General features: G+C 38.5%; 1 protein-coding gene across 4 annotated transcripts in view; it reads left to right on the forward strand.

Annotated features, from left to right (window-relative positions):
- Window positions 1–24,630, forward strand: part of LOC122812360 (beta-1,3-galactosyltransferase 2-like) — a 266,312-nt gene that overhangs the window by 100,481 nt on the left and 141,201 nt on the right. Inside the window, exon 1 of one of the 4 annotated variants that reach the window (XM_044084791.1) lies at window positions 15,982–16,377. The exons of 2 other annotated variants lie outside the window; for them this stretch is intronic. The gene's annotated coding sequence lies outside the window, so the exon portion shown is untranslated. Of the gene's footprint in view, window positions 1–15,981; window positions 16,378–24,630 lie in introns of those variants that run through there. One more of the 4 variants, XM_044084787.1, reaches the window with a different exon arrangement.

Raw genomic sequence — 24,630 nt, forward strand, 5'->3', positions numbered from 1 at the left:
GTACCCCATCATAGACACATAGCCATTATTACTTATTTATTTTTAACTGTTTTTATGCTTCCTTAAGCAAATTGTCAGTCTTGCAGTTACACACAAGCATTTCAAAATCTTGTCAAGTTAATCCTTGCTTTACAAGACAAAGCCTTGTATTAGAAACAAGCAAAATTCTTTTGCACTGCATAATTTCAGTATTGCTTTGGGAAAAGAATATTTAAAAAAAGCAATTTACATGAAAATGTGATCCTCTGTACTTAATAGCTTTTCTTCATTGTTAACAAGTTACTTGTTTGACAGTTTTATAACACATTTGCTATGTTGTATCTGACAACATAACTTTCCATATTTCCTTAGTGGCACTATACCAGTGAAAAATTCAGTTTCTGAAATAACCCCATTTTCTATGTCCAGCTGTTTTAAAATCTTCCTTTTTTTTTTTTTTTTTTTTTATCATGAACCTCCCTCTTTTTTCTGGTGATGTTTTACCATGTCCTCTGGTAATGTGTGAGTAATTTTCATTATTGGAACTGCGTACTCTGTGTAACAGAATTTATTCTCTTTCATTTCTTCCTTAAAAGAAGTATTATGTGTTAACTCCCATGCCGTTTTTTATTTTATACTCAAGTTTTTTTTACATGGTCATAGTTCTTTTGAAAACAGAGTATCTCTTTTTCTATTATTCATCAACTGTAAATGTTTTTTTTATGGCTGATTGTTTTACAACTCTACTTTCATAAGATTTTTTAAACATAAAACCTGTATGTGTAACCTCTACAGGGACTGCATGTAATAGCATTTTCCCTCTGTAAGGAATGTGGCTAAAAACCCAACAATTTGACTTGTCACATGCCTTTGCAAACAAGTTTTGCAAGTCCAAAATATATTGAAATCAGGTATCCGATTATGTCCCTGTTCTTATGATTTATTATATCGGAGTATCTTTCCCCATTTTTTCTTTGCAACTGTTTTATTTGCATAGATTGCCTTGTTCTGTTCATAGGTTGCTATTATAGAAACACATTTAAACTTTTGTAAGACTGTTAACAGACTGTTACTGTAATGATACTGTTTGATTGTTATTAACTTACACTGATTTTTACGAACCAACATGGTCTGCTGCTTTTGCTTGGGTTTTATTAGCTGAAAAATGCCATTTGTTTAAGTTTTTATTAAGTTTTTTTAATGACTATGTACATTACTTCCCTCATGTATTGCTGTGTATTATTACCCGGATGGCAGTTACACCAATTTTACTAATTATGTTTTTTGCTGTACTAGTTTGTTTATAAGACTGTTTGCTGTTATATTTTATGTAAGACATTCTTTTGAAAATATGTCATTACAGTCACTGTTTTTTATCAATATTGATCCTGTTTGCTGTATGCATAAGCTGCCTTTGGAGACATACTGTACTTTTAATGTGGGGGGTGATTGACCCTCTCTTGTTACTATAGAACCTTTTGTCATTTAGGATTTGTCATAGGTACTGCCTTAAATGTCACTCCATTTCCAGATGCAAATGTGGACTTACATACCCAACATTTAATTGCATTGTTTAGTTTTGCATATACCATTTGCACTTCTGTAAATGTATTTATTGTATTTGTATTAACTTTAACTTTACACTGTATCTGTATTAACTTTAGTTTAAATCTGTATGGCTATAGATTATATCTGTGTTTATTTTGAATCTGTCCTGGCTTATTAAACCAGTAAAGTATTTTTCTGTCTTTTACTGTACCTTTTGTTTAATTAATTAACATTGAGTTTTGTATACTAACATTGTCTTCCATTGCTTCAAAAGATCCCTGTACTTTGCTGCCAACTGATAACCTGTATTTTGTTAATTTATTGCTTTAATGCCTATTGCCTGCCATGATCTGGTATTTCATAGGGTATACTTTATTTTTTTATGTATCCCTCTGTGTTTGTTCCTGTGACTGATTGTCCCTTAATGTATTTTTTATGTATCCCTCTGTGTTTGTTCCTGTGACTGATTGTCCCTTAATGTATTTTCTCTATCTTGCTTTCTTTCACTATTTTTGAGTTTGAAAAAGCACTATTATAATGTGACCTATTTTCTTACAAGTAAAACATATCACCTGTTTTTCTGAAATTGGTTGTATATTTGTCTGTAACCCTGGTGGAGCAGAAGCTGCTTGTGTTCCCCCTTTGTTTGTTTTATATCAGACCATGTATTACATCCCCTTCCTTTCACCACGTAGTCTACAAGCTGTTTTTGTACACTTCCTATCTGCATTTGCAATGCTATGTACTTTTTATCTGACCATGTATTACATCCCCTTACTTTCACCATGTAGTCTGCAAGCTGTTTTTGTATATTTCCTGTGTGCATCTGCAATACTGCGTACTTTTTCATCAGACCATGTATTACATCCCCTTCTTTTCACCATGCAGTCTACAAGCTGTTTGTGTACATTTGCTATGTGCATCTGCAATACTGCATACCTTTTTAAACTGTCTCTGAATTTCAGTGAAGTCGCTGATCATACCTCTCAACTGTCCCCGATTTCCAGGGAGGTCTCTGATCATACCTCTCAACTGTCCAGATTTTCAGGGATGTCCTAATTTTGACTCAAATTTTAGCTCTCTACCCCTCTTAATCCCTCCTAAAACTGATGACATTTGCAGAAAAGGTGGCAAGCATTTAATAAATAATGAAAATTGTTAGAATTATAGACTTCTTTTACTTCGCAAAATATATTTTAATTGTCATTCTCTTATTCTGTTAATGATTTAAGTAATAGTATTAATATTTTAAAAAGTGTCCCTGATTGTCCCTGTTTATTTCTGGATTTGTCCCCGACTGAATTGAGATTTGTCCCCCATTCTTTAAGAGTTATGATACACACAAAAAGCAGTGTGTAAGTACTTCTTCCGGATGTTTAGCATATGTGAAATTCATTGCACCTTTGGTTTTACCCCACATGGATACATACTGGTTAAGCATAGCTAGGTGATGCAAAGTGGGGCAGCCCCCTGGGGCTTTAGTGAGGTGCATTAATGGAATTAATGTGCCAGAATTGCATTTGTAGGCGGAACTGAAGGGTTTATTGCTGTGTTTGTGTGGCAGGCAGCAGATGCTTTTTTAACTTAAGGGTTTAGCGCTCTCTCTGACATAAGCTATACCAAATAGCTGATATAATTGAAGAAATGTATTTCTTTCTTTTCTGAAGAAATGTCAAGCAGAGGTCTTTATTTTGCCTCTGAAGAAATGTCACCACTGAAGAAAATGTCCAAAAGTAGACCAAAGTCCGTACTACTGTATCTGTTATACTTTGTCTCAGAACAAATTCTTGCCAAATGGTTAATTCTGTCAGAGCTATTTCAGTTCTATTATAACACAGCTAGACAGATGAATAGACTAAGGCCCACTTAGTCTAAGACGTCACTCCCAAATGAAACATACTGTACAGTTTATATACTCTTTTCAACCAATGTTATTTTTAATGTCCTCGTGACTTGTTTTTCTGGTTTCTGTCTGTGTCATGAAAAAGTCCATGGTTATTTCATGCCCTTTTTTGGTTCTCACTGAAAGCCAAGAAAGTCAACTTCCTTTTTTTCTATAACATGATGCATTTACAGTATTGCCCACAGCTATATGTTGTTAAAATCTAAGCTGAATAACTGTTCTTGCAAAGCAAGCATATTATTTTGAAGACTGCTGTTTGGCCTTGCATATTTCCTTTTTCATCAGACCATGTATTACATCCCCTTCCTTTCACCATGTAGTCTACAAGCTGTTTGTGTACATTTGCTATGTGCATCTGCAATACTGCATACCTTTTTTAAACTGTCTAGCACTCTGGCTTAATCTCTGAGTCTGTATCTGTCTGTCAGGCAGAAACTGATTTTAAAGCTGCATATGCATTTTGCAGAATGTCATTAGCTGTCTGACGAATTACTTTAACATAACATCTTGCCTGATCAAAACATTATTTTGTTTTTTCTGTCATGCTATTTAGACCAGGAGTGTAGCTAGGATTTTCAAATTTGTACTCACAGCTCTTAAACTGCTACCCCCCTCCCCAGCCAAGCTACAGCCATTCTCGTAATTCACGGTTCGCTCTTTTAGTGTCGATGAAGAGGCATTCACTGTAATGCCTCTTCAGTAATATAAAATAAATTCACTCAAATTCCTTGAATTGAAAATGAACCTGAAAGTCAGTTCTTTGAAAAATGCAGCATGGTAGTTGGGGTAGAGGATTCATGCTTTTGTTTTCTGTAACTAAGGTACAGGTTTTGAGCTTGAGTAAATTACTAACTACCTGCTACCCCTAAATAGGGTGTTTCATTCACACACACACACCCCACCTACCTCTTAGTGCAAAAAATATGGACAAAGCCTAAAATAAACAGGGACAGATATTAAATAATGCTCTCGTGAACTTAGAAAGTTGCTAGAATAACAGGATTTGTGCTAGTATGAGAAAGTTGCTAGAATAACAGGAGTTGTGCTAGTATGAATTTTTCTAAAGGACATGAAGTCTGAAACTCAAATGTCTGTCATTATTTAGCAACTTCAGCCTTCAATGATTTTCTAGAAAAATCACAAAATTTATGAGGAACAGACAAAAAATATGGGGCAAAAATCTGGACATTCTGCAAAATTTGGACAGTTGAGAGGTATGCTACCTACCTACCTAACACACACACACACACACACACACACACACACACACACACACACACACACACACACACACACACACACACAAATACCTCTCAACCTCTTAGAGCAACAAACACATAAATAAAACTGAGGCAAAGGCCCAAAAATAAGGACATTTTTTTAAATATTGCTCTTATAAATTTAGAAAGATAATAGAACAGTAGTAGGTCTTGCATTAGTATGAATTTTCTGAAGGTATGAAATCTGAAACTCAAATGTCTGCCATTATTTTCTAACTTCAATCTTTAACAATTTGCCAATAATTTGCCAGAAAACTGCAATTTTATGAAAAACGGACCAAAAATGTGATGCAAAAATATAAAATTGCCAGACAATACAGCTGGGAACCTGTCAAAGAAGGGACACCATTTTAATATGAGCACTGTTAACTTGAGCAGCTGACAAAATTAGAGAATCTACATGCATTTCTGAAATAAAAGTAATGTATAACTCTGATCATTACTGTTATTTATAAAAGTAAACCCTCCACGTTTTCTTCCAAAATTGCTATTTTGCGGAGAGATTATTAGGGGGAGAGCAACATTTTGAGCCAAAATTGGGGACAGTTGAGAGGTTTGGATATTCCTAATTCTATAAAGCGATTTACTTGCACATACCTCTCAACATCTTAATGCAGGAAATCTGGACAAGGCCAAATATATTGGGGGAACATACAAACAGTACTAAAAATTGGTCTTGTATAAACTTAAGACAGTTGATAGACTATCAGGTCTTGCTTTAGCATGCATTTTTCTGAAGATTATGACGTCTGAAACTTAACGTCGGTCATTATTTAGTGACTTCATTCCTAAATGATTTGCCATAAAAGTTTTATTTTGCATTTTACAGCACAAACACCAATAAATATCTGCTAAACAAAGCAATGCAGTCTCACAATGAAACTAGACTTAGCATTAAAATTTCTCTGCCCTTGAAACTTACATTCATTGAAACAGCATTGAAACCCACATTCAAAGAAAATACATTTGCCAGTGGCAGATAAAGATTACCTTTGAGCTGTTTTCAAATCATAGGCCCCTTGCACATGAAACATACACGTGCTCTTTGATACACCTTCCTGATTGTATTAAATTGTATTCCTTATACAATACAGTATAGTTGTTAGAGATCATTTTAAATTTATTGTTTTGAATATTTTTCCAGTAAACCATGAAACAAAATGCATGCACCAATAATGACAAAACAGCCCAATTCAGAACATTTCCATCATAAAAGTCTACTCAAACTTCTACAGTCCACCAGTATCAGTAAATATGCACAATCTCTGAACTAGTAAAAGCCATCTACATAATTCCACATTAAAGAAATCTGTAACTAATGAAGCGGTAGCTGCTAGCAAGCAACTTTTATATTTCATTGTTTCATCTACAAATAAAGTGCCTGTTGCCCTTGAGGAATAAATTGCCTATGTTGCATTAAAAACAATGATACGCTAGTAATATCGTAATAGGGAATGGATGGCAAACTGATAACAGGTTCATAGTTACTACTAGATATCTTCGCCAAAATGGACTACAGCATCCACCCCCCTTTACAACACAGTACAGTATCAGCAATGCATCTACTTACTGTGGGAGAAGAACCCACAGCCTTCTGAATCAAAAGCAAGTACACTACCTGTTGTGCTATTAACAGTACAAGCAGACTCGGCATAAGCAGCACTAAACTTAAGTTCCCCTGCAGCTCTCAGCTCCTTGTAAAATGTTGACACTCAGCTGTATCTCTGAACTTTGCAGCACAAGAAATCTGGAAAAAAGCCAACATTTATGGGGGGGGACAAAAGCCCAAAAACCAGGGACACATTTTAAACATTGCTTGTATAATTTTGGGAAGCTGCTAGAATAAAATGCTGTGTTATCACCATGCATGTCTTGAACCCAGAACCATATACACTACAATCAGTGCAACATACCACTATGCTAAATCAGCAGCTTGAAAAATAGGAAGACAAACTTAATGGCTATCATTTAGATAGCTCTCAACTTCTTAGCACAAAAAACCTGGACAAACAAAGCCAATAATGAGGGAATACAAATTCAGTTCTCACTTCACACCTTAGCACAAAAAACCCGGACAAACAACAAAAACAATAATGGGAGAAATACAACTTCAGTTCTCACTTTTCACCATAGCTCACAACTGTTAGAAAAACAAATCTGAACAAAGTTCAGAAATGGTGGTGGTTAGGGACTTTATGCTCTTCTTACCCTGAAGCAAAGGTACAGGGTTTGAGCCTGAACACCTATAGCCAGCAGGTGTATTATGTGGGGGCATTTACAGACACACACACTAATCTGTTGGTGATTTACTTCCAACTACATTTCCCACTCACAGCGATTGTCTTCTTCCACTCGTTCACTCACTACTGTACATTTCCTGCTCGCAGCCAGCCGGACATGATGTGAGCTCACTTCCGACAGGCTGGTATCCTCACCCTTTCAAAAGGAAGAAATATCTATGTATGTTTTTTTTTTTTTAAAAAGCTACCCCCTCTTCTAAAAAAGTTGTACTGAAGTCAGTACAGTGCATATGCCTCCCGACGTCCCTGATTTAGACTGCCTGTAGAACAGTTACGTGAGTCTAGACACATACCTGTTTTAGCTGCTTGCTTTACTTTGCCATTTGCCAAAGCATTTACTGTAGCCTTTCCTATATATTTTTTATGTGATTTGATTTTGACAATACTAAACTTTCCCTGGAAATCATTTTGGGAATTAATGCCCATAACTCTCGTACTGAAGCATGTTTTAGGGGTTTGCCAACACTGTTGATGATTCCCCTTTCCCCTTCTGACTTAAACTGTCATGTGTAAATGCAAAAAAAAAAAAGTTTAATAAAGCATTATTTGAAATAGACCACACAGTGTATGTCAACCATTGTTTAAATGCCAACATACTGAAACAAAATTATTATTTTGTCTTGCCACTGAGGCAGAGTCTGTAATGAACAAGACTATTGATATATATCAGCAGGAGAAATAACTGTTATTTCTGCTGAACCCCGATCAATGTAAACCTTGCTGGGCTTTTTCTAACTGTCTTGTCAGATTAACCTCTGTAGTTTGTGCCTTTAGTAAATGTTGTTGGGCTCTATCTGATTGTTAAGTTAAACCAGAAATGTCATTATGTAAAGTCTGAATGCTATGCTGAGTCTGTTTATTTCTTTTATTTATTTATTTATTTATTTACATTTGTTGACCGGGAGTGTCCGATTGGACGTAGGTCCATTTTCAGTGGAGGCCCGGGGAGAAAAGCTCCACAGTTAAAATAAACAGACAGTAGTTACATTGGATTACATAGCGATTAACAATTTAACATAGCAATTAACTACAAACATATTTACCGATGAAGAACATAGTACATCAGTAGACAACTAGAATCTTTATCTGCGAAGTACATAACAGACATTAACAAATGTTACAATAAGAAGTTCCTGCTGTATAATAAGTACTAGGCTTATGAGCATCTGAGCTTGCTACAATCAAGGTAGTTAGTGGGGTGGAAAAAAGGTAGTGGTTGGATGGGGTGGGTGATATTAGAGTAGGAGTTGCAAGGGCATAGCCAGCATATTTTTAGGTGCGCTTTTAGTAAAGTTTTGAAGTGGGTGCATGATGGTATGGAGGTAATTGTGAGTGGGAGGGAGTTCCATAGTTTGGCTATGGTGCAAGAGAATAGTGCTTCACCAGCAGAGTTATTGGCTTTAGTGATCTGCAAGTGATTTTTGTTGCTGGATCTTAGTGGTCTGGTGGTGCGATAGGGTTGGAGTAGATTCTGGAGGGATGGGACATTTAGTGGATGGTTTACTAGTTTGTGGGCAAGTGATAGTTGACACCATTGAAGGAGGTGAGGGAGTTCAAGCCAGCCCAGTTCAGCAAGTGAGAGACAGTGGTGACTACGGTAGGATGCTCCTGTGGTGAATTTGGCGATTTTGTTGTAGCAGGTCTCTAGCTTGTTTAGATCGCATTGCCTTAGGTTGGTATATATTGGAGAGGCATACAGTAGGGTGGAGATAAGGTGGGAATTTGCTATTGAAATCTTTGCTGCTTTGGTGAGAAGTTGCTTATTTCTGTATAACGCTCATAGTTTTTTTGTGGTCGTGGATATGGGAATGTCAAATTTTAGTTTATTGTCTATTTCCACTCCTAGCAATTTGGTGTGTTCAGTTGGGTATATAGTGGTGTTGTCTTTTGCTGTGATGTTAAAGTGAGAGTTGTTTTGAGTATGTATGGTGGGTTGGAAGATGAGTAGTTTAGTTTTGTTTGGGTTGAGTATTATTTGGGTATCGGATAACTGAGTTTCAACAGAGGAAAAGGCTTCCTGTGTGACATTTTGCAGTTTGGGTAGGGATTGGGCTGAGCAGATGATGGTTGAGTCATCTGCGTATTGTACGAATGTGCCATGTTTGGTGGCAGAGGCTAGATTATTGGTGAAAACAGAGAAGAGTAGGGGTCCAAGGATGGATCCTTAGGGAACCCCTATGGTGACAGGTAGTTGGGGAGATATGTCATTCTGCTATACAATGGATTGTTGGCGGTCAGACAGGTAAATCTGAAACCAGTTGGTGACTGATTGAGAGAAGGATAGGTTATTGAGGACAGAGATGAGTTGTTTGTGTGGGACCATGTCAAATGCTTTAGATAAGTCTAGGAAAGTAGCAGAGGAGAGATAGCCATTGTTTTTATGCTGAAGGATAGTGTTAGTAAAGGAGAGTAAGGCAGTGGTGGTGCTATGGTTTGGTCGGAAACCATGCTGAGTATTGGAAAGGAGGTTGTTAGTAAGGAGGTAGTCTGAGAATGTATGCATCTCTCTAGTATTTTGGAGAGTGGAGAGAGAATAGCTATGGGGCAGTAATTGGTTAGTTCTGTGGAGGGGCCGCCTTTGTGGAGGGGAATTATATGTGATACTTTCCACAGTGTGAGAACGTAACTTTCTGACAGAGATCGGTTAATCAAGATGGATACTGGGTAGGCCAGAGCATCAGCTGTGATTTGTAGGTATTCACTTGGGAGTTTGTCTGCTGCTAATTTGGTGTGCTTAAGTTTAGTTAAGAGGTTTTTTTTATGTTGGAGGTAGGTACAGCAGAAAAAGAGAAGGCAGTGGGGAGATTACTAGTTGAAGGTGTGAGTTCGAGGGGAGGGGGGTTGTGTTGTTTAGCTAGTGATAGTATGGTTTGTGTGAAGTGTGTGCTGAATGAGGTAGCAATATTTTCGGATGAGTGAGAGATGTTAGGAGGAGGGGTACTGACTTTACCTGGGTAGAGGATGGAGTTTATGGAGGACCAGAATTGTTTGGGGCTGTGTTGGGAGGAGTCTAGGGCAGACTGGTAGTATTGGAATTTGTCCTGTTTTATTAGCTTTTTAACTCTGTTGCTTAGTTCTAGGAATTTATGTCTAGTTGAGGGGGTTTTGGTTTTGTGCCAGTGCTCCCAGGCTTTATCCCTGTTTTTCATTTCTGACTTAGTGGTTTTCTGTAGCCATGGGGAGGGTTGTGCTTTCATTCTGGAAAGTCTTATGGGGGCATGGTAATTAATGATGTTCAGGAAGGTAGTATTAAAAAATTCAACTGCATCATCAAGACTGAGGTACTTTAGGGGATGCCAGTTACATTCTTTGAGGGATGAGATGAATGTGAGTGGGTTAAAGTTTAGTTTTTTACGTATTTGATGGTAGATGACAGGTTTAGCTTGGTATAGGTATTTTTTGAGTAGGAATGTTGGGGATTGAACACTGAGGCTATCTGATAAGTAGCCTGTTATGTATGACTGGGGGCTCTTACGGACTAGTATCCAATCCAGGGTAGTGTGCTTGCTGGAGTTTTTATTTATCCTGGTTGGCGACTGGACTAGTTGGGTGAAGCAATGAAGGTTTATATGATGGGTTGGATTGTTGCCAGAACAGGATTGCCAGTCAATATTGAAATCACCTAAAATAATAGTTTCTTGAGGGAGATGGTGGGTTGACCAGCTGAGGAGGTTTTCTAGTGGAGGGATGTTTTGGCCAGGTGGGAAGTAGCATCCAATTATGTTGATGGTTTTATTTTGGTTTATTTTGAGGTTGGCATATATTATTTCTTCATTGCCTATTTGTGGAGCTGATGATTTTAAGATCTGGATGTTTAGATTCTGTTTAAATATTATAGCTACATCGCCTCCTTTTTTGTTTAGCCGGTCTACTCTTAGTATGTCGTAACTGGTAGGGAGTATTTGCTCACTGGTAATGTGAGGTTTTAGCCAGGTTTCTGTCAGGATGACTATATCTGGGGAGTACAAGTCTATGGTGGCATGGAGTTCATGGACTTTGTTGGATATACTTCTAATATTTAGGCTTAGTAGAAGGAAGTCACTTGGCTTTCTATTGGCTGTGATATGGGAAAAGTTGTGGTTTCTAGTCTGATTATGATGATTGGGGTTGAAGATGGTAAGGCCAGGGTTGGGGTGGATGTCTCCACTTAGGGCTAGTTTTGATATGCATGAGGTTATTAGCTTTCTCAGTTTTTGAATGTGTTTATTTATTAGGGAAACTTTGTGATTGTGCTCTTTGGGTAATAGGTATGGTGGGAGGGTTACTATGTTAAGATGTAAGGATGCTTTATGTTTGAGTAATATAGTTTGTAGAATATGCGGGGGGTGCATAGGGATGGTTCTTGAGTTGGTGGGAGGGGAGCTGAGTGAGGGTGAGACATGAGTGGTGGTGTGAGCAGTAGTACCGTGGTAGTGGATGAGTGGGGGAATGATGGAGCTTTGGTAGGATGTAAGATATGCAAGGAGAGTGCATGCAGTGAGCGTAGGTAAGGTATGCTTGTACATGTTAGTTGAGGAGGTGTGATAGTTGATAGTAATGGGAATATGGAGGAGGTAGTGTTGGGTTAGTGCTGTGGTTGGCTATTGGAAAGATGGGAGGGGGTTGTGAGTGTAATATAGGTAGGACCACTGGGGGTGGGAGGAATAGGGGCAGGGTGGGGAGGAGCGGTAGAGACCCTGTTAGTTGCTCTTATGAGGGGGCTGGAAACAATCAGGTAACAGAGTAAATTGATAAATGAACATATGATAGTGACAAAGGGTGGTTGTAGTTTTAAAAATGCTGCCTGCCACAGGTAATATTTATTAACTTTGGGACTGGCTTAAGGTAATAAACAGGGAAGGTGGAGGGGGAGAACAAGGGTGTGAGCAGTCAGTTCTTTTGTACTGCTGCTAATGAGCCAAAGCAAAGACAAGTTTGTGTTTAAGAAACAATCAGAATTGACCAAGGACTGCTCTGAAACTGTAAGTCATTTCGTAACCATTTCTCAGGTGGAAAAACAGGATAACCTTGTATCGGTAGGCTACTGTGGTCTCAGATTAAATTAACAAACACACAGTATTGCTCAGTTATGGATACTATTTGCTAACAGAAGGGAATAAGAGAGAAAGTGGAAGATGAGTGTGTGTGTGTGTGTGTGTGTGGGGGGGGGGGGGTGCTTACAAGCCAAAGCACAGTGCTCTCCAGGGGAAAATGAATATTGGCTCAAACAGGTAGACAAATACTCAAAGTTAACTTTAGCTGTTTGCAGACAGTTCAGACCCGTACTGCGCTTTTCTTATAAGAATGATAAAGGTGGTACTGCAGTTGAATACTTAAGAGTTGTGTTAGGTTCAAAGTTAACTTTAGCTATTTGCAGACAGTTCAGACCCGGACTTCACTTTTCTTATAAGAATGATAAAGGTGGTACCGCAGATGAATACTTAAGAGTGGTGTTAGGTTCAAAGTTAAGTTTAGCTATTTGCAGACAGTTCAGACCCGGACTGCGCTTTTCTTATAAGAATGATAAAAGTGGTACCGCAGTTGAATACTTAATGTTACTCTAAATGGCATTATTGTCCCTTACTACTGTCTGTAGGAAAATTTTGAAAAGCTGTGAAAACCTTTCCTTTAAAAGGTTAATATTGATAGCACACTGTACTATGTTAGAAATTTCTTGTTTTTGTACATTTGCAATATTTACTATAAATAACATGTTTATGTAGCCTATTACATTACTAACAATAATTGCATAGACTTGTACTGTATGAGATTTATGTGACTGCAGAAGGTACATTTAACTGTTGCTTATGTGAAGAACTAACAACGCTAGAATCAAACAGATTGTTTGTCAGAATAGGATATATCTTATGGTATGGCTTACATACTAGACTCCTGTGACAAAATAGACAGAAGTTAGGAAAGTTACTTCCACATAAAAAACAGTCTTTATGAATTGCTGTACATTTTTTGTAAGGCCGTGGTGGTGCAACGGTAGTGTTGTTGCCTCACAGCAAGAGGTTCTCCTGTTCGATTCTCGGCTTGAGTGTGGGCAGTGCCTTCTGTGTGGAGTCTGCAAGTCCTCCCTGCGGTTTGGTGGGCATTCAAAAGACATGCGTAAATGGGCATGCCTTCACTAAAGGTTGAATGTCGAGCTGGCACCTCGGCATTCGTGAAAATCTACTGCCAATCATTAGCGGACCGGAGTTCCACTGTGGCGACCCCTAACTGGGAAAAACTGAAAGACAACAACAACATTATAGGAATTTATACATTTACAAACACAACTGTTATCTAATGTCTGAACATCAAACATTTCAGATTTACAATTCATGTCTGACACAGAAGGTTTAAACCATGTAAATTTATATATACAATATGTGGGCACTGCAAAGTTAACTGTCTGTACTTGCATCCATGTTATAACTGTGAAGAAAGTACCGTAATTTATACAGAAGACAAGCAGGTGATCAGGCTGAAGTCAATCTGGAAAAGGACAGTGTTTCTCTACAGATGAATTGTAGGAGGTCCGACGCAGGACAGCTTCCACGGTGGTGCTCTGTGTTCACCAACGAAGTACTGGGGCTGTTTCTCTGTTAAAGCACTGGAACTGTCAGTCTGTTGAACTAACATAGTAAGTAGTAGGGATCCCTCTGTAATATTAACTGCTGGTAACAGATATATGGTCACAGTCACTGGCCAAGGCTCGCCACTGAAAAAATGTATCCACTGAAGAATGTATCTATTTCTTTTCTGAAGAAATGTCAAGCAGGTCTTTATTTTGCCTCTGAAGAAACTGTCCAAAAGTAGACCAGACAAACTCTGTACTACTGGATCTGTTATACTTTATTTGTCTCAGAACAAATTCTTGCCAAACAGTTAATTCTGTCAGAGCTATTTCAATTCTTTTATAACACAGCTAGACAGATGAGTAGACTAAGGCACACTTAGTCTAAGACATCACCCTCCGAATGAAACATACTGTCCGGTTTATATACTCTTTTCAACCAATGTTATTTTTAATGTCCTTGTGACTTGTTCTTCTGGTTTCTGTCTGTGCCATGACAAAGTCCATGGTTATTTCATGCCCTTTTTTGGTTCTCGCTGTATCTGAAGACTTCACAAAAGTCTCTCCACATCACCTTTGCGTCACTTGACCTGTCTGTATTTTATTTATTTATTTCTGCATCTGAAAGCCAAGAAACTCAACTTCCTTTTTTTCTATAACAGGATGCATTTACAGTAATGCCCACAGCTATATGTTATTAATATATAAGCTGAACAGAACTGTTCTTGCAAAGCAATCATATTATTTTGAAAACTGCTGTTTGGCCTTGCATATTTCCTTTCAATGTACTCACATTATATTGGGGAAAAGCATTTTAATTTACACAATATCTATCAATAATTTAAAATAAAAAAAGGTATTTTTGTGTTGGGGGCACCCAGTTGTGGAATTGCACCAAGTGCCAGAATAGCAGACTGGGAACCAAAAACACCAGACAACATATACACACAATCTGCAAGAGGTGTTTGGAGATGTTATTTACTGCAGTTTAATTTATCCCAAGTGTTTTGGGTATCTAACTCCATGATGGGAATAGACGCCATTCCTAAGTCAGCAGTCAGGTTACGATTACAGTTCAAGAAATTAGGACTGTTTCTGCAGTGCAGCTCAGGACAACACATTTTATGTTGAAATAGCAGAAGAGGGCGGTGAAATGAGTTGAAACATAATACGTTTTGAAGGTGCTGTAGACTCTCACATACAAAGCTGTCTAGTAGTTTGGTTACAAACCTAGGCCTACTGTAGCAAGTACAATGCTTTTCACTTGAAGAAATTAATTCACACTGTTCATACATCTGCACAATGTATGTTTTATTATTTTAAATTACAGTGAAGATGACGGTTTGCAGAAGCAGCTGCAACTAGGCTCAACCACAAAGCTCTCTAGGGCTATGGGCTGGCTCTCCATCAGTGCTGCGGTCATTTGTTGTGCTTTCTGAGCTACGATATACAGTTATTGTGATTGTCCTTCATCATTAATTAAAATGTGTGTATATATATATATATATATATATATATATATATATATAGACAGACACACACACACACACACACACACACACACACACACACACACACGCAGCAAGAGGTTATCTGGTTCGATTCTCGGCTGGGGCTCCTTCTGTGTAGAGTCTGTATATCCTCCCTGTGGTCACGTGGGTTTTCTCCGAGTGCTGTGGCTTCCGCCCACATTGCAGACATGCAGTAGGTGGACTGGACACTAACTTAACTGTAGGTGAAAGTGTGTGTGTGTGACTGAGTGGTACGAATGAACTACTTTGGTACCTCTCAACTGTACAGATTTTTGCCTCATATTTTTGGTCCATTTTTCATAAAATTTTGTTTTTTTCTGGTAAGTTAGTGGCAAATTATTAAAATCTGAGGTTAAAAAATATTAACAGCCATTTGAGTTTCAGACTTTATACCATTCAGAAAACTCATGCTAATGTAAAACCTGTTAATCAACTCACTAAATTTTGTAAGAGCAATATTTAAAAATTGTCCCCATTTTTGGGCCTTTGTCCCACTTTTATTTATGGCTTTGTCCAGATTTCCTGCTCTAAGAGGTTGAGAGGTATGCACAGGGGTAGCCACCGGGCGGTGTAAGCCTTGGCTCGATATGATTGTCACTGCTTAAGTGACATCCCGACCCCCATGCGCAAATGGGAAAAAGAGTGGAGGATATTTGGATATATAATCATATACGCAGAGCAGTGACATTTGAAGTATGAATATGAGAAGCTGCAGTAAGTGAACTCCGCTGCTAACATGAATGCATTTATTAGTAAGTGTGACCCACCTCCTCGTTATAGTTACTAACACACAAAGCATCTCTGAATGCTTCCAGTCTTCTGTGCAGATGCGTTAGCGTCACGTGGGCAACAATCACGCGACCCCCCCCAACAACACACACACACACACACACGCGCAGCTGGCGGCCGGGGGAGCCACCCTTCCTTTGCACACATGCTCGTATCCCGATACGAGTTAGAATTACACTTATTTTATTCTCATCACTGTTTTAATCGATGCTGCTTAGGTTGGGTGTCTTTACAGCAAAACGAAGACGATAAAGCCATTGCTGAACGGTTTCGTCTTTCAGGGTTAATAACATTATTGCAATCACTTCTGGAGACGGGCGGGCCACTATGTGATGCGTTTTTGTACTGACGTCTCCCGGGGCTTTATGTGTTTTGTGATACCTTGTAATTATCCAAGTCAATCAATACCTGGAGCAGTAATACGTTTCCAAGGCTGTAACCTGTATGCAGACAAATGGATTAACATCTTCCAGTTAAGTGAAGACGCAATACCTATTGTTTGGTATGGTGGTATATTACTTTTTTTTATTTTACTTTAATCCAGATTTTATAATTTTGTTTGTAAATAGAGGGTGTGGTTCAGGAATCTAAATCTGCGTGTTGTTATCCAGGGAATGGTTTATGTGCTGTAAGATGGCATCCAGCAACGTAATTGCAAAAACTATGTAGTTTGCATTTACCTCCCTGTTATACATCTCAGCCCAATATTTCCTAGAATGTCTTGATTTTTGTCTCATATTTTCGATGTATTCCTCGTTAAATTTGTGGCGTTCTACCAAATAATTGAGGATCGAAGTCACTAAATAAAAACAGCCATTTCAGTTTCGCACCTCACATTCTTCAGATCCACAAATTGCATGCTAATGCAAAACCTGTTATTCTAGCAACTTTCTAAGTTTGCAAGAGCATTTTTTAAATTCTTTCCATGATGCATGGCCTTTATCACCATCGTTATCTTTGGCTTTGTTCCACAAAATATGCACTAGAGGCATGGTTTCCATGCCGTTTCATGTTGTAGTGTTGTTGCTTATAGGTTACCACCTGTCCCACTTTGCGAGGCACAGTCTCTCTTTTGGAAGTTGTGACCTGCAAAAAAATTGAAAAAATGGCAAATGTCCTGAGATTTTAAGACAAAGATATTTCCGTTATTTTCTTTAATAGTTGCATAAAACAGTTATTTTGTATCTGAAACACATAAATGTTATAAAGAAATGAATAAACAACTCAAATGCTACAAAGTAAGCTTTTATTCTGGCAAAAAAGTGAAGTTCTGTCCTTTGTACTTTCCATAGGTGTGATTTGCCCTGCAAAATCTGATGTTTCTACAAAAAATGTCCCACTTTGGGGATTTGAAAAGGTGGCAACCCTATTATAGGTAACATAAGTGATGTGTTTCTTTAGCACACCTGTATTTTCTATTTCATGCATGCTACTCCAATTATACTCATTGGTGGTGTAATTTAATTTTCCAATGAACTCCATTGCAGCATCCTAGAATAACTATTTACAATTGTTTTGTATAGGACTTTGCAGACATCCGGGTTTGCAGCCCAAGTGGATGTTTTTGTTGTAATATTCCCAGTGGAGGTTTTTGCAGTGTTTTTGTTGTAGTGCTGCATTTTCCTGACTCCTGTTGCATTCCAGTAACAGTCACCAATGTAAGAAAGTTCCAAAGCTCCACCCTTTGCCTCTTTTGTCCTGCATCATACTCGTACATTCAGATATCTGATTTGTGTGTTATGAATTCATACTGAGAATAACGTACATTCAGATATCTGATAAGTGTGATATGAATTCATACTGAGAATAACGTACATTCAGATGGCTGATGTGTGATATGAATTCATACTGAGAAAAACGAACATTCAGATATCTGATGTGTGATATGAATTCATACTGAGAATAACGTACATTCAGATATCTGATATGTATGATATGAACTCATACTGAGAATAACGTCCATTCAGATATCTGATATGTGTGATATGAATTTATACTGAGAATAACATACATTCAGATGGCTGAAATGTGTGATGTGAGTTCATACTGAGAATAACGTACATGCAGATGGCTGAGATGTGTTATATGAATTCATACTGAGAGTAACATACATTCACATGGCTGAGATGTGCGATATGAATTCATACTGAGAATAACATACATTGGCAAAGGCTCTTGCTACCCCCATAGTGCCTTTTTTAGGCAAGGCTCAAAAGACAAACCTACCTCCATAGATATCACAAGGGATAAGAAACTAAGAGTAATGCTACTCAAAGCCAGAAGTTTAAACCTCAAGATGCACGCACTCAAAACTCTCCTTAGCATGGAGAAAATCGATATGTGTGCAGTAACAGAAACCTAGTTCAAGGCTCCCGAGAGCACCCCACCAGTACCAGGTTATACTTCATACCATGCTTTTCGGCTCCAAAACTTGGACCGAACCACAAAAGGAGGGGGAATATCAATATTCGTCAAAGATACCCACACCTCCAGGTTGGTGGCACAGCATGAAGCATCAGAGACTATCCATGTGCATCTAACAGTGGGTAAAACTGCCTTCCAGTTTATAGCCTGCTACAGACCACCCTCGCAAACCCAGGAACCCCACTCGGCCTTCCTGAGAACACTGGAAAATATGAAGGTCTCTCCAAACACCCAAACATAGACTGGGAGCATTACTCTAGCTACAACCCCCTAGCCCAAAGGTTCCTAGAATTTATAAACTCAAATGCTATGGAACAACTTGGTACCACTCCCACAAGAGGGGAAAACATACTGGACCTGATCATCACCAACATGGGGACACTATGCTCCAGACCAGAAGTGTATCCCTCACTGGTAAGATCAGGCCAGAAGTGTATCCCTCACTGGTAAGATCAGACCATAAACTAATCTCACTGGATATTCACATCCCGACCCCAGCCCCTGCCCAGAAAACCACAGTGAAAAACTTCTCTAAAGCAAATTTCACACTCCTCAAAACTGAGGTGGAATCCTTCAAAGCCCCCGGGCCTGTGGAAAATACAGCCCAGACCGCAGAATCCTTTATAAATGCATTCTATGAACACCTTCAGGAATGCATGGATCATGCAATCCCAAATAAAACCAAGACCCAATCCTCCAAAGGCAGATGTCCTGTCTGGTGGACCCCAGCCATAAACAAACTATACAATAGAAGGAGGAAGTTACTACATGATAGAGCAAAATCCCCAAAAGGGAAGGCATCTCTGATCAGTATTAGCAAATACTACGGGCACTCATAAAATTGTCTAAGGCCAGCTTCGAGAGAAAAATTGCACAGGACACTAAGGATAATCACAAGGCTTTCTTTAGTTATGTTAGGAACCTGGGTGGGAATTCCCAGATATGCTCAGAATTAGTCCAAAATGACAAAAAATACACCGAACCCACAGACATTGCCAGCATCCTAGCTGACAGCTTCAACGCAACCCCCCCCCCACCAAAAGGGCAAATATCTATCCCAGTAGAGTGCTGCGCCCCCCTGACATGTCAGATGCTCTGGTAAGAGCCGCCCTCTCCAAAGCAAAAAACACAGCATCAATGGGACTAGACGGTTTCCCGGGCTGCGTCCTACATGAACTCCAAGAAGAGCTAAACCCAAAAGTAAAACTACTGTTCAATCTCAGCCTTACTATAGGATATGTACCCAAAGAGTGGTGTACAGCAACAGTGGTCCCTCTCCACAAAGGTGGTGCCTCAATGGATCCTGGAAACTTTTGCCCCATAAGCCTGACTAGCTTGGTCTGCAAAGCTATGGAAAGGATCATCATGGGCCTCATAAATAAAGATATTGGGGACCTACAGACACTGGATCGTACCCAGTTCGGCTTTAAGGGCATATCCTGCCTCTTAAACCTGATCAATTTCTTTGAAACCGTCACCGAGGCCATTGACGAGGGGAAGGTGGTCCAGACAGCCTACCTGGACCTCGCAAAAGCCTTCGATACAATACCCAACTTGGGCATTATAGATAAGCTCACCAGCTTAAATATAACCCCCTATGTCACAAGATGGGTTGCAAACTGGCTCAAGGACAGAACCCACATGGTTAGAATTGCTGGAGCCATGTCAGACTCCAAACCAGTTACAAGTGGCATCCCACAAGGCTCAGACCTGGGACCTCTCTTGGTCAGTATATATTTCTCGGAGGTACAGGCCAACACGGAAGGACTGTGGCTGACCAAGTTCGCAGATGACTGCAAACTGGGCGCCATAATTGACTCTCCAGCCGACACAAGCATCCTCCAAAAGGGCCTCATAGAAACAGACAACTGGTGCCAGAGCCATGGCCTCAAGCTAAACACCAAAAAGTGTATAGTCATCCCCTTTGGCAAAAACAAAGTGCCCACAAATTACCACATAGGTGGTAATCCATTAAGTACAGAAGAAGTAATTAGGGACCTGGGGACCCAAGTTGATAGCAATCTCTCATTTGACAACCATGTGGTCAAAGTGGTTAGAAAAACATTTTATATAGCCCACCTAATCATGAAGGGATTCACATCTAGATCAGGGGAGGTCATCGTGCCTCTTTACTCATCCCTCATCAGGCCCATAATTGAGTACAGTGCCCCTTTTGGGATGTACCTTACCAGACACATGCAGCAACTGGAAAGACCCCCAAAAGTACCTCACCAAGAGGATCAAAGGGCTCAAACAGATGCCATATGCTGCCCGTTTAAAGAAACTACAGCTCTGCTCAGTGGCATACTGCCTGCTCAGAGGTGATCTGTGCCTGACGTATAAAGCCATGTCCAACCCGGAATTAATGGACATGCTGCACCTCAGAAAATCCAAATCCCATCGAGCTATGCGCTCGAGAGACTTGAACCTCAGCACTGAAATAAATAGGACATGCAGGAGGGACAGATTCATAACCCAGAGGGTCCCTTCACTCTGGAATAAAATCCCAGTCCAGGTTAGGCTGAGTCCCTCATTGACTCTCTTCAGGAGGAATCTTGATGAGTGGATGGGAGATCCTAGGTTTACCCCAGGTATCACTTCTGTGTCACTGTTAAACAGAGGCAGAGTATACTAACCTCAAAAAAGGGCATAGCAAAATTCATTTAAAATGGGTGGCGAAAGCCAAACACACTCTGGCTAGGCTTTTAAATGCCCTAGGGCAGATAGCCTAGTATGAACCATAAGATGGCTGATATGTGTGATATGAATTTGTACTGAGAATAACATACATTCAGATGGCTGAGATGTGTGATATGAATTCATACTGAGAATAACATACATTAAGATGGCTGATATGTGTGATATGAATTCATACTGAGAATATCGTACATTAAGATGGCTGATATGTGTGATGTGAGTTCATACTGAGAATAACGTACATTCAGATGGCTGATGTGTGACGTGAGTTCATACTGAGAATAATGTACATTCAGATGACTGATATTTGTGTTCATACTGAGAATAACGTAGATTCAGATGGCTGAGGTGTGAAATGAATTCATACAGAGAATAGCATGCTTTCAGATGGCTGATATGTGTGATGTGAGTTCATATTGTGAATAACGTACATTCAGATGGCTGAGATGTGTGATATGAATTCATACTGAGAATACATACATTAAGATGGCTATGTGTGATATGAATTCATACTGAGAATAATGTACATTAAGATGGCTGTGTGATATGAATTCATACTGAGAATAACGTACATTAAGATGGCTGATATGTGTGATGTGAGTTCATACTGAGAATAACATAAATTCAGATGACTGATATTTGTGTTGAGTTCATACTGAGAATAACGTCTATTCGGATGACTGATATTTGTGTTGTGAGTTCATACTGAGAATAACGTATATTCAGATGGCTGATATGTGTGATAAGAATTCATACTGAGAATAACATACATTCAGCTGGCTATGTGTGATATGAATTCATACTCAGAATAACATGCATTCAGATGGCTGATGTGTGATGTGAGTTCATACTGAGAATAACGTACATTCAGATGACTGAGATGTGTGATATGAATTCATACTGAGAATAACATACATTAAGATGGAGGATGTGTGATATGAATTCATACTGAGAATAACATGCATTCAGATGGCTATGTGTGATATGAGTTCATACTGAGAATAACGTACATTCAGATGGCTGAGATGTGTGATATGAATTCATACTGAGAATAACATACATTAAGATGGCTGATATGTGTGATATGAATTCATACTGAGAATAACATACATTCAGATGGCTGATATGTGTGACGAGTTCATACTGAGAATAACATACATTCAGATGGCTGAGATGTGTGATATGAATTCATACTGAGAATAACATACACTAAGATGTCTGATGTGTGATATGAATTCATATTGAGAATAACATACATTCAGATGGCTGATATGTGTGATGTGAGTTCGTACTGAGAATAACGTACATTCAGATGGCTGATATGTGTGATTTGAGTTCATACTGAGAATAACGTACATTCAGATGGCAATGTGTGATATGAATTCATACTGAGAATAACATACATTCAGATGGCTATGTGTGATATGAATTCATACTGAGAATAACATACATTAAGATGGCTGATATGTGTGATTTGAGTTCGTACTGAGAATAACGTACATTTAGATGGCTGATATGTGTGATTTGAGTTCATACTGAGAATAACGTACATTCAGATGGCAATGTGTGATATGAATTCATACTGAGAATAACATACATTCAGATGGCTATGTGTGATATGAATTCATACTGAGAATAATGTACATTCAGATGGCTGATATGTGTGATGTGAGTTCATACTGAGAATAACGTAGATTCAGATGGCTGAGATTTGTGATATGAATTCATACTGAGCATAACATACATTCAGATGGCTGATATGTGCGATGTGAGTTCATACTGTGAATAACGTACATTCAGATGGCTGAGATGTCATATGAATTCATACTGAGAATAACATACATTAAGATGGCTATGTGTGATATGAATTCATACTGAGAATAACGTACATTAAGATGGCTGTGTGATGTGAGTTCATACTGAGAATAACGTACATTCAGATGGCTGATATGTGTGATGTGAGTTCATACTAAGAATAACGTACATTCAGATGACTGATATTTGTGTTGTAAGTTCATACTGAGAATAACGTACATTCAGATGGCTATGTGTGATATGTATTCATACTGAGAATAACATACATTCAGATGGCTATGTGTGATATGAATTCATACTGAGAATAACGTACATTAAGATGGCTGATTTGTGTGATATGAATTCATATTGAGAATAACGTACATTAAGATGGCTGATATGTGTGATGTGAGTTCATACTGAGAATAACGTACATTCAGATGGCTATGTGTCATGTGAGTTCATACTGAGAATAATGTACATTTAGATGACTGATATTTGTGTTGTGAGTTCATACTGAGAATAACGTACATTCGGATGAATGATATTTGTGTTGTGAGTTCGTACTGAGAATAACAGACATTCAGATGGCTGATGTGTGATGTGAGTTCATACTGAGAATAACGTAAATTCAGATGACTGATATTTGTGTTGTGAGTTCATACTGAGAATAACGTACATTCGGTTGACTGATATTTGTGTTGTGAGTTCATACTGTGAATAACGTATATTCAGATGGCTGATATGTGTGATAAGAATTCATACTGAGAATAACATACATTCAGATGGCTGATATCTGTGATATGAATTCATACTCAGAATAACATGCATTCAGATGGCTGATGTGTGATGTGAGTTCATACTGAGAATAACATACATTCAGATGGCTGAGATGTGTGATATGAATTCATACTGAGAATAACATACATTAAGATGGCTGATGTGTGATATGAATTCATACAGAGACTAGCATGCTTTCAGATGGCTGATGTGTGATGAGTTCATACTGTGAATAACATACATTCAGATGGCTGAGATGTGTGATATGAATTCATACTGAGAATACATACATTAAGATGGCTGATGTGTGATATGAATTCATACTGAGAATAACATACATTCAGATGACTGTGTGATGTGAGTTCATACTGAGAATAACGTACATTTAGATGGCTGAGATGTGTGATATGAATTCATACTGAGAATAACCTACATTAAGATGGCTGATGTGTGATATGAATTCATACTAAGAATAACATACATTCAGATGGCTGATATGTGTGACGTGAGTTCATACTGAGAATAACATACATTCAGATGGCTGAGATGTGTGATATGAATTCATACTGAGAATAACACACTAAGATGTCTGATGTGCGATGTGAATTCATACTGAGAATAACGTACATTCAGATGGCTGAGATGTGTGATATGAATTCATAGTGGGAATAACATACATTAAGATGGCTGATATGTGATATGAATACATACTGAGAATAACATACATTAAGATGGCTGATATGTGTGATGTGAGTTCGTACTGAGAATAACGTACATTCAGATGGCTGATATGTGTGATTTGAGTTCATACTGAGAATAATGTACATTCAGATGGCAATGTGTGATATGAATTCATACTGAGAATAACATACATTCAGATGGCTATGTGTGATATGAATTCATACTGAGAATAATGTACATTCAGATGGCTGTGTGATATGAATTCATACTGAGAATAACGTACATTAAGATGGCTATGTGTGATGTGAGTTCATACTGAGAATAACGTACATTCAGATGGCTGATGTGTGATGTGAGTTCATACTGAGAATAACCTACA

The sequence above is a fragment of the Protopterus annectens genome, chromosome 9.part0 (assembly GCF_019279795.1).
Source record: "Protopterus annectens isolate FY-2018-M chromosome 9.part0, PAN1.0, whole genome shotgun sequence".
In the NCBI taxonomy this organism is placed as follows: domain Eukaryota; kingdom Metazoa; phylum Chordata; order Ceratodontiformes; family Protopteridae; genus Protopterus; species Protopterus annectens.